Raw genomic sequence first — 11,472 nt, forward strand, 5'->3', positions numbered from 1 at the left:
TTGCTAATTTCAATCTTCTCAAGTCTATTAGTAAGAGACTGATTATATTTTTTAATATTTTTTTTATCTTCTTTTAACTTTCTACTTTTTTGTTTTTGCATCTATTTGCAAGATGATCTGTTTCTCCACAAATATAACATCTTTTTATTTTATTTGTGGTATTATTTTTAGCCTTCCATTTATTTTTTCTAGCTAAGTCTTTTTCTTTATTTATTTCTTTTCTAAATTTTCTCTTTTTGTACCTCTTTTCCTTAAACCCCAAAGTTCTATTCCTAGAGATTTTTGATTTATTGAATGGTTTCATTTCCATCCGAAATTGAGCACAAAATTGTCCTAATTGGCTTTTCTCTGTTAAATTTTGTCTTTTAATTTATTTATCTAATCTAATTTCATTGCATAAATTTAATCCTTCCTGGATACAGGTTCCAATTAACCTCCCATAAGTATATTGATTATAATTAATGTGCAGGTCTCCTTTTCTTAGGACATTTCTAACCCTTTTTGCAAAAAGATGAGGGAGACCATCTATAAATTTAGACTTCCAATGAGAATCATTTGACTTTGGGAGTTCCATAACTCTACTAAGAAATACATCTTTATGTTAAGTTGTGAAGATTGATTTGAATAAGTCAAGGATGACCCGATTCAACTTAGAAATCCCAAGTTGAGTTGGAGAAGGATAACCCGATTCAACTTAGAAATCCCAAGTTGAGTTGGAAAAGGATAAGTCATGGCTATAAATACTACTCTCATTAGCATTGTTTTGTAGAGTAGAGTAGAGAGAAAAGAAAGAGTTGAGACGAGGGTGAGTGTTGTCTTTCACGTGTGGTGAAGACTTGCATACAAGTGTGTGTGTGTGTGTTGTACTCCTCAATTTTCCTCCTCTTTGAGTGTTTTCTCCTGTCTTGGTATCGCCCCCAGACGTAGGATTTATATTCAAACTGGGTTAACAAATTCGTGTGTCTTTTATCGCCTTCATATTCCAGCTGTTGTCCATCTTAACCCGATCCATTTCCTAACAACTGGTATCAAGAGCCTGGTTCAAGGAGTTAAGATGGAGGGAAACTTTCCAGTCGAACGGTTCAATGGTTCCGACTTTGGTTCTGGCGTATGTAGATGGAGGCCTACTTGTACGGGAAGGACCTGTACGAACTACTTGCAGAGAAGTCCGAGAAGACGAGTGATAAAGAATGGAAGGTGCTCGATCGAAAGGCGATGAGCGCAATAATCCTGTCGCTCTCTCGGAATGTCGCCTATCATGTGAAGGGAGCAAAGAGCACGAAGGAAGTCCTACGGACTCTTGCCGATATGTACGAGAAACCCTCAGCAATGAACAAGGTCATGCTGATGAAGAAACTATTCAGGTTGCAGATGGAGGAGAGGAAGTCGGTGGCCGATTACCTCAATGACTTCAACTAACTCACGACACAGCTGGCGTCTGTGGATATCGTGTTTGACGATGAGGTAAAAGCGTTAATTTTGCTCTCATCTTTACCTGACAGTTGGGATGTGGTTGTTACTTCGGTAAGCACTTCGTCTGGGAAGGAGAAGATGAAGTTTGACAACATCAGGGACATGATGTTGAACGAGGAAACCCGTAGAAGGCAAACAGGTGGATCATCTGGCTCTGCACTGCATACAAAGTCTAGAGGGAGACCTGGCACACGGGGTACATACTGTGGAAGGTCAAAGTCCAGGGGGAAAAACAAGGGCAAGAAGGAGATGGTGTGACACATACCAGGACTGAAGAGGAACTTGATCTCAGTCGGACAGCTAGACAGTGATGGATTCCACACAACGTTTGGAGACGCGAAGTGGAAGATCAGTCGGGGAGCAATGACTTTGGCACGAGGACTAAAGTCAGGAACGCTCTACATGGCGGGAGGATCCAGTTCAAACATCCCCTTTGCAGGAACTGTATCGCAGGCTAACCTGTGGCACAATTGCTTGGGTCACATGAGCGAGAAAGGAATGAACGTACTGAAGTTGAAAGGACGGTTGCCCGAGTTAAAATCGGTAGAGGTGGGTCATTGTGAACACTGCGTGTTCAGAAAGCAGAAGCGGGTGAGCTTCTTGACCACAAGAAGAACTCCGAGGAAAGAAAAGTTGGAACTTGTTCACACCGATTTGTGGGGGCCAGCACTAGTGTCATCTCTTGGTGGATCAACGTACTACATGACATTCATCGATGACTCCACTAGAAAGGTATGGGTGTATTTCTTAAAAAGAAATCTGATGCCTTTGACACATTCAGGAGATGGAGGGCACTAGTGGAAAATGAGACAGGTCTACAAGTGAAATGTCTCAGATCGGATAACGGTGGCGAGTACAACAATGAAGGTATCAAGAATTACTGCACCGACCATGGAATCCGAATGCAGAAAACAATCCCGGGGACACCTCAGCAAAATGGCATTGCTGAGAGGATGAACAGAACACTGAATGAGCGTGCGAGATGCATGCGATTGAAGAGCGGACTGCCAAAGATGTTTTGGGCAGATGCAGTCAACACGGCTGCTTTCTTGATCAATCGAGGGCCTTCTGTCCTGTTGAACAATAGGATACCAGAAGAGGTATGGAGTGGTAAGAAAGTGGATCTTTCTTTCTTACGTACTTTTGGTTGTTCAGCCTATATTTTGAACGATGATTGGACTAAGTTGGATGCTAAGTCGATTAAATGTACATTCATTGGGTATGGGACTGATGAATTTGGGTATAGATTCTGGGATGATCAAAACCGGAAAATAATTCGCAGTAGGAATGTTATATTTAATGAGGATGTAATGTATAATGACAGGAAGGTAAGCCCGGACGATGACAAGAAGGAAAGGAAATTTGTTGATCTCGACATTTCAAATTCCGGGATCATGAGACCAGCAGATACAGATTCAGTGGGAGTTCAGACGAACGAAACCGAACAGACAGAGATAGAGCCAGAACCAGCATCGGAGGAACCGATTGCTGAAAGCAGCACACCCTTGGCACTGGGTCGAGAATCGAGGCTGAGAAGGGCCCCAGATAGGTACTCCCCCTCTCTTTATTACTTGCTTTTATCTGATTGTGGGGAACCCGAATGTTACGCAGAGGCAGTCAACGATGCCCATAAGAGCAAGTGGGAGCTTGCGATGAACGACGAGATGAACTCGTTGAAGAAAAACGACACATGGGAATTGTGTCAGCTCCCAAAAGGAAAGAAGGCCCTACAGAACAGATGGGTCTATCGAATTAAGGAAGAATCAGACGGGAAGAAGCGGTACAAGGCAAGACTCGTAGTCAAGGGATTCCAACAAAGATACGGTATTGACTTTACTGATGTTTTTACACCTGTTGTCAAGTTAACTACTATTCGTCTTGTGTTGAGCATGGTAGCGGTAGAGAACTTGGAGTTACAACAGATGGATGTGAAGACAGCCTTCCTACACGGGGATCTTGAGGAGGAGATATACATGGTACAACCAGAGGGGTATAATGGAGGTGATCAGTAGGTGTGTCGCCTGAAGAAAAGCCTGTATGGATTAAAACAGGCTCCGCGGTAGTGGTACAAGAAGTTTGACAACTTCATGCTAGAGATAGGTTTCTCTAGATGCAATGCTGATCATTGCTGCTACGTGAAGAGGTTCGATGAGTTTTTTATCATTCTACTCCTGTATGTTGATGACATGTTGATAGCAGGATCAAATGTCAAGGAGATCAATAGGCTCAAGGATCAGTTGTCAAGGAAGTTTGACATGAAAGATCTTGGCGAAGCAAGGCAGATATTGGGCATGAAAATCACAAGGGACAAAGGTACTGGTAAATTGTGATTATCTCAATCTGATTATATTGAGAAGGTATTATGCAGATTCAAGATGGAAAATGCGAAACCGGTTAGAATGCCATTGGGAAATCAGTTCAAACTATCCAACAGTGATTCGCCCCAGACTGACTCCGAACGTGCAAAAATGAGAGTCACACCGTATGCCTCAGCAATTGGGAGCCTGATGTATGCTATGATTTGTACTCGACCGGATATAGTACATGCAGTGGGAGTAGTTAGCCGTTTTATGAGCAATCCAGGAGTGATGCACTGGGAAGCTGTGAAATGGATTCTTAGGTACCTAAGGGGTACTAAGGACCGAGCATTGGTGTTTGGTAAGGGCAAGCTTACCTTGTTTGGGTTTGTTGACGCTGATTTTGCAGGGAGTGACTATGACAAAGGAGGAGCACTACAGGGTACGTGTTCACATATGGCGGTACAGCCGTATCCTGGGTTTCAAAGCTGCAGAAGGTTGTCACACTGTCCACAACGGAAGCTGAGTACGTGGCAGTTACTGAGGCGGCTAAGGAGCTCATTTGGCTGCAACACTTCTTGGGTGAATTAGGGAAACCTCAGGCAGATGTGATTCTTCACAGCGATAGCCAGAGTGCGATCCATCTAGCAAAGAATCCCGCGTTCCATTCGCGGACAAAGCACATCGAGATCAAGTACCATTTCATCCGATAACTTCTGGAGAAGAAGGCACTGCAGCTGGAGAAGATCCAAGGAGAAAAGAACCCTGCGGACATGCTAACCAAGGCGGTTGCGATGGAGAAGTTGAAGCTGTGTACGGCTTCGACTGGCCTTGATGACAAGAGTGGAAAAACCCGGCGGTACCAAGAAAGAAGTGGAGAAAAACTAATCAATCTTCAAGTGGGAGATTGTTAAGTTGTGAAGATTGATTTGAAGAAGTCAAGGATGACCCGATTCAACTTAGAAATCCCAATTTGAGTTGGAGAAGGATAACCCGATTCAACTTAGAAATCCTAAGTTGAGTTGGAAAAGGATAAGTCATGGCTATAAATACTACTCTTATTAGCATTGTTTTGTAGAGTAGAGTAGAGTAGAGAGAAAAGAAAGAGTTGAGACGAGGGTGAGTGTTGTCTTTCACGTGTGGTGAAGACTTGCATACAAGTGTGTGTGTTGTACTCCTCAATTTTCCTCCTCTTTGAGTGTTTTCTCCTGGCTTGGTATCGCTCCCAGACGTAGGATTTATATCCAAACTGGGTTAACAAATTCGTGTGTCTTTTATCGCCTTCATATTCCAGCTGTTGTCCATCTTAACCCGATCCATTTCCTAAAACTTTATACCATCTAAATGAAGTTAATCTCTTACATTTTAGATTCTGTAGAAGTGTTTGAATATTTTCACTGTTATCTTGACCATCTATTTGTAAAATGCTCAACGATGTTTATAGCTAATGTATAAATTGCTTTCTCCTCTGAGATATTATCTTCAAGTTTCATTGTATTTAATATTTCATCTTTATCAGTTTGGCTAAGATAATTATCCCACCACCCTTTTAATTGGCCAGTGAATCCTGATATGATCATTTTAGCAATAGCTTTATCGTATTTATTATTTCCTTTATAGATAGTACTATACATCATCATTTTATGTATAGTATTATATTTGTCTTTCTGTAAATCCATCAATGTCCATTCATAAATTTGTTTTCCATTATAACTATTTTGGTCAATTATCTCTTGTTCTTCATAAAGAACATCTTGGGGTGTTGGTCTAAGATAATAAAATTTGGTTTGCATTGGCTTCCTAGCGAATTTTTCTAATTTGTTAATTTCCTCCATGAATTCAACTTTATAATCCTGAGAATCTCTGTCATTATTTAGAGTATTTAATTTTAGAGTTTTAAATTTTTGATCCAAAAATTTTTCTAGGTCTCCTATAAGTCTTAAATTAAAACCTATAATATCTAGGGGGTGGTTGAATTGAGGGTCTCGCAATAATTTCTCCTATTGTTTCTTCAACTAATGTCTTATTTGAGTTGATTTCTTTTGGCGAATACTTATTGCCATTCCATAATCTTATCAATCTTATTATTTAATTTTATAATTTGTTCCCCTATAACATTTAAGTATAAATTGGCATAATTTTACTTTTTTAATAACTCATTTATTTCTGAGATTGTAACTATTAAAGTATCATCTTCAATTAATTCAGAAAATGCTTTAAAATTAATCTCTATTTCATTTGAATTCATTTTGAAAGGCTGTTGAGGGGTAAAGACGTTATTTAGGATTTTTCCATTTCCTAAGAAATATTTTCTCTCTAGTACATTTAAATATTGTTTTGAGTATTTGGTTATAAACCAAGGAACAAAGGTAACTTTCTTATTCCATATGAATAACTCCTTATAGAATTGATTTGAAATTTTATTTTGTTTTTCAGGTGGGAAATTTTTAAAAAATCATTTTCTAAAGCGTTCCCATCTTTTTTCAGAAAATTCTTCCTTAATTTCTTTTCTAGCTAGGGATCCAGAACTAAAATCGATTATGTTTGAATAATTTTCAAATAAAATTTCATAGTCAATTATATCATGTGTCTTCATTTATCATTTAGTTTAGGATCCTTATATATTCTTTTAACAATATTATTTAGTTGTATTCTTATTTCTTCCACCTTATCATAATTGGAGAAACTAATTAATTGTCTATATTTATAACAATAAATTAAAATTTCAACTATATTTTGGTATATTTATAACATAGTTTATATACATAAGTGAAGCAATATTAAAAGCAAATTGCAGAAACCCTCTCTCAATACTAAAAATACACATTCCTCTATGTTCGTGTGTGTCTTCCCAAACCCACCGTTCTCCCCACACCCACCAAAGTTCATTTCCCATTTCTTCTCTGAATCCGAACACACCATTTTCCCCAAATACACCATGTTCATTTCCGCTCTCCTCTCTCTCTCAACCCAAAAAAATAGAGAAGAAAAAGCAAGGAAAGAGGACGAAAGGCATCAGAGAGGGAGTGAAGGGTTAGGATTTTGTACCAATGCTGGAGGGTGATGTGAAAAAGGGGACCAATAAGTGCTTATATTTGGGTTTATTGCTCCGATTGAGGAAGCAGACATATCTTCCTTCACCAATTAGCTATAAAATTAAGGATTTTCGCAGCCTCGTTGAAGGAGAGATGTGGGGTTCGTTGTGGAGGATGGTCGACTCTAGGCGGCGAAAGTGATGAGTCCTCATGGTGCCCCTATGCTCCCTCGGTAGAAGCAGCAATGGAGGTGGGTACGACACAAAAATTCAAGAAAACCCGCTAGAAAAAACCCTCAAAATCATTGTTCTCTTCTGACCCTCAGTCGAAGCAGCAATGGAGGTGGGTACAACACAAAAATTCAAGAAAACCCGCTAGAAAAACCCTCAAAATCATTGTTCTCTTATGACCATTTTATGCGAGCCCCCCATCAAACCCCCATCCAAACTCACATGTTTCGATTTATTTTTTTCTCTAGGGTTTGAAAACCCAAATAAGCCAAGGTCAAGAAAAAGGAAAAGAAATTAATTCGATGACTTCTTTGTTTGTATCTATGTAAGCATCTTTTTAGCTCCTTAATTTATTTATATTTATGTAATTATTTTATTTTTATAGTGTTATTCAACTTGCAATATTTTTGGTGGATGTGAACTTTTGTGGATCTGTGGTTGAATGTCATTGGTTGTGAATTTTTTTATTTGAATCGTGTGAATCTTTTAGCATGAGGAATATAATTTTGATCAAAAAGAAGGAAACTAATATTAGTTTTCAAGCAAGCATGTGAAAGTCAATCTGTCAATTTTTAGATAAGTTTGATATTTTTCGAGAAAATTGTTATGTTTGTTAGTGATATGGTATAATATTTGTGCTTTTTCTCCACTCTCACCCTATTTATGTGTACATTTCTTTGAAGTAGGAGATGTACAATGCTGCATGTTAGTTGGAGTTGAATGCAAGGTAATTTGGTGGGTTTCTCTAAATCATAAAGTATCGGAGCATTCGAGAGGATGATTTTATGCTTTGATGTTCTGAGTACAATAATAGCAGTAATAGTATGCTGAAATTTTGCCTACAATAGTAGACATACTGCCTGCATATGATTTTTATATTCCCTTCTCTAAACATGAGATGGCAGTTGATATATAGAATGCAAATCTCATGTACCCAAGTAGACAATTGCAATCTCTAGGTTTTTGGCATCTTACTGTTAAGACAAATGAGTTAACTTCGTTAGTCAGCCATTGTCACATTGTGGGAATGGAATGTCTGATCCACTTCCAGTGTAATCTATAGTTTGGTCTTATGTAAACGATACATGTGATATTCCTGTATATATGAACTTAGTCTGTTTGGGTAAGATTGAAAGTGATGAGCTTTTCCTTAAGTATTGTTTATGATAAAGGATCTGAAACTTTGAAAAAAAAATAAACAAGGCTTTTAAATTATTGTCAATTAGCATAAAGTTTCAATTTTGAATTAGTCATTTAGTTGATTTATTGTTTTTTGTATATTATAACTTGAACTTCGACAAGTTAATTATATTTTCATCAATTAATTTGCAATTTATCTTCTTTATAGTTCACCTAAACTTTATTAACAAAATTTGAGTAGTATGTTAATATATTATTAAACTCATACTTAAATTCATTCTTAGTAGTTTTCTTCAATATGAATATGATTGTCTTTTAGTTTATAAAAGTAATACTTATTCATTTATTTCAACTGATATATCTCTTTGTATATATATTATGAATTTTTATATTTTTTTAATATTGATGCACTTTTATTTCAGAACAAAATGTATTTGTACTATTTATCTAAAAACATCTCTTTCAGTTGACTTCGACATAATTAAAATTTTATGTGATATCTTTTACTTATTAATTAATTTAATCCATGCACGGGCACACTCTAGTATATATATATATGTCAAGGTTTATTTATACAGAATTCTATTTTTCACTAAAAAATCCAACTTCAGACTCTCTTCCTATTCTTGCTGCTTATTACAAAAACTCTGGAAAAGCACAAGTCCTTGTGAACACTACCCTGAATGACTCACACCTTGAGACTCATAGTCTTGACTCTCTTCCAAGTTAACAACATATGAACTATTAACATCAGCAATTTTACATCTACATTATTAATTAGGGTTAATTACACTTAAACCTCCTATGAAAATGTGAATTACACTTCCTCAATCCCCTCCCCACCCCCCCCAAAAAAAAACAAAGACTTCCAAAACTTCACTTGCAACCCCTCAAAAAATTCACATTTTACACCTAAACCCCTTAGTTATAGTTTGGAAAACAAAATGTTGTTCCTTTAATATACATTACGCTGGACTGCTGGAACAAAGCTGGTAAAAAAGTTCAATAGATTATTATATCTTATATGATCCCTAATATGCAAGTAAATTTGTCAGCAAATTTCTTTCCTTTAAAGCACTTGTCTCTAATTCTCCTTTTTCGAATAAATTTTTCTTTTGGTCATTTAGATTTCTGCAGTTGCTAGAATCCACGAAATGCCTTGGCATATGCTACCCACACATTCTTCCAGAAGCATGGTTTCCTTTATGTGCATACTCCTATTATGCAACTAGTGATTGTGAGGGTGGAGATGTTTCAAGTCACAACAATAATAAGTGATGTTGAAAATTTTGAGGAACTAAAAGAGAACCCTCCTTCTTGAGAATCTGACATAAAAGCTCCTGAGCTTGTTGTCAAGGAGAAAGGAGAAGTAGTAGCCAAGCTAAAGTTTGCTAAAGCAAGTAAGGAGGAAATTGTTGCTGTTGTTGCTGAGCGTACCAACGCTAAAGAGAACCTCTTAAAGCTGCATGAATGGCACAAGTTGGCTGAGAGATGGAAGTTTGGTGGTGGTATTCCGAAGAGGGATGGAAAAGTTGACTATGCTGAAGACGTTTTCAGCAGGCAAGCATTTTGAATGTATCAGGACAACTATAGAAACATATGCATGTGCTCTCAGTAGCGTGTATACCTTCGGGCCAACGTTTCGAGCTGAACAATCGCATACTCCAAGATAGCTTACTGAATTTTGGATGGTGGAACATGAGATAGCATTTGCTGATATAAAGGTGTGCTAATTGTAAGCTTTTCTGTGTATTCGTACAAAATTTTGAATACACATGAAAAAGAAAGCAATTCAACTTTTTGTCTATCATGCTACATATTCCACTCCTTGAGAAATACACATAAATGATCTTATAGGGACAAATTCATGCACACTGAAAACTTTTGTCTGCATTATAATGACTAATTGTGTAAAATCTATCTAGATGCAACATATCCTCACTTTGTTGTGGCCCAAATTCAGTCGGAAGTGTTGCTAATGTTTTCCTATCCTTTTGGATAGGATTAGTTTATTTAAATCTATTAGTTTTATAACTTTGTCAACAGATTCTTTTTCCTCATCTGTAGCTATAGTTAAACGGCGAGATTACTAATCCATATTTCTTTGAAAATCGACACTAAACAACCATTGTGTTGCTACCCTATTCCCATAAACTTGCAATCGTTGTTATCTTTCTTTTTAAGTTCTTCCAAGTATGCTCTAGCATAGAAGATAATAGAGTTGACACTTTTGTAGGATGATATGAACTGTGCGGAAGCATATGTCAGGTTTCTTTGTCAGTGGTTGCTTGACCATTGCTATGGAGATATGGAGATCATGACCAAATTTATTGATAGAACTACCCTCCAACGACTTGAAATGGTTGCAAAATCCAAGTTTCACAGAGTCGCTTACAGTGAGGCAGTTGCCATTCTTGAGGAAGCAACGAAAGTGAGAAAATTTGAGAATAAAGCAGAATGGGGGATTAATTTAGCTTCTGAACATGAAAGGTAAATTGCTATATCTTCTATCCATCAACTCATAGCTTATACATGATCGATTTCCTCCCAAATTATGATAACAAATATCGTCTATAACCATCCAAAAGCAAGCAAAGCCAGAAATATGAAGGTCAATGAAGAAAATAAAACTGTTGCTGTAACGGACGTGCTTGTACCTAAGGTAGGCTCTTATTCTTCTCTCTCCTTTTCTCCCCTTCTCTCTATAACACATTATTTTTCCAAGTAGATTGAAATCTTATGGGTAATTCTTTGATAAAGCTTGTTATGAATTTTCAATAATTTGACCACTTGTTCTTACTAGATGGGGGAACTTATTGGTGGTAGCCAAAGAGAAGAGAATTACGAGGTTCTAAAGCAAAGGTAAGAAAAATTTTGTTAACACAATATCTTGATCTCGTATAGGCACTCTACAAACTCCCCACCTGAAGTTTAGGATTCTATCATATTGGAAACAATAGTAATTTTATATAGCTAGATTCTCCTTGTGAAACTACAGGAAATTCCATAGAGCTAGCCTCTGTTTCTCTTGTCCTTCTTACGAATATATAAACTTGTGTCATCATTTCACCTATATAATTTGGTTGAAATTGAAGAAGCCATGATACACTTCAACACCTTTCCATGATATGCTAGGCTTTATACTCAGTGATTCAGGTCCACTGCATAGTCACATTTCCTATTGAGAAAATATGCGAATTATCCTATGGTAGCACTTGAATTTTCTGATTGTTGTCTTGTGTTATCCCTTAGATTAATAGGAATTTTTGGTATAAGTCGAGATAAGCAGGAGAGACT

At 37.2% G+C, this 11,472-nt stretch overlaps 1 pseudogene; it reads left to right on the top strand.

Moving 5' to 3' along the window:
• The first annotated feature begins 1,836 nt into the window (after positions 1-1,836).
• LOC105179774 (uncharacterized) lies at positions 1,837-11,041 on the top strand (annotated as a pseudogene).
• Positions 11,042-11,472: the final 431 nt, after the last annotated feature.

This window comes from Sesamum indicum, linkage group LG2 (genome assembly GCF_026168435.1).
Source record: "Sesamum indicum cultivar Baizhima isolate 11 linkage group LG2, ASM2616843v1, whole genome shotgun sequence".
In the NCBI taxonomy this organism is placed as follows: Eukaryota; Viridiplantae; Streptophyta; class Magnoliopsida; order Lamiales; family Pedaliaceae; genus Sesamum; species Sesamum indicum.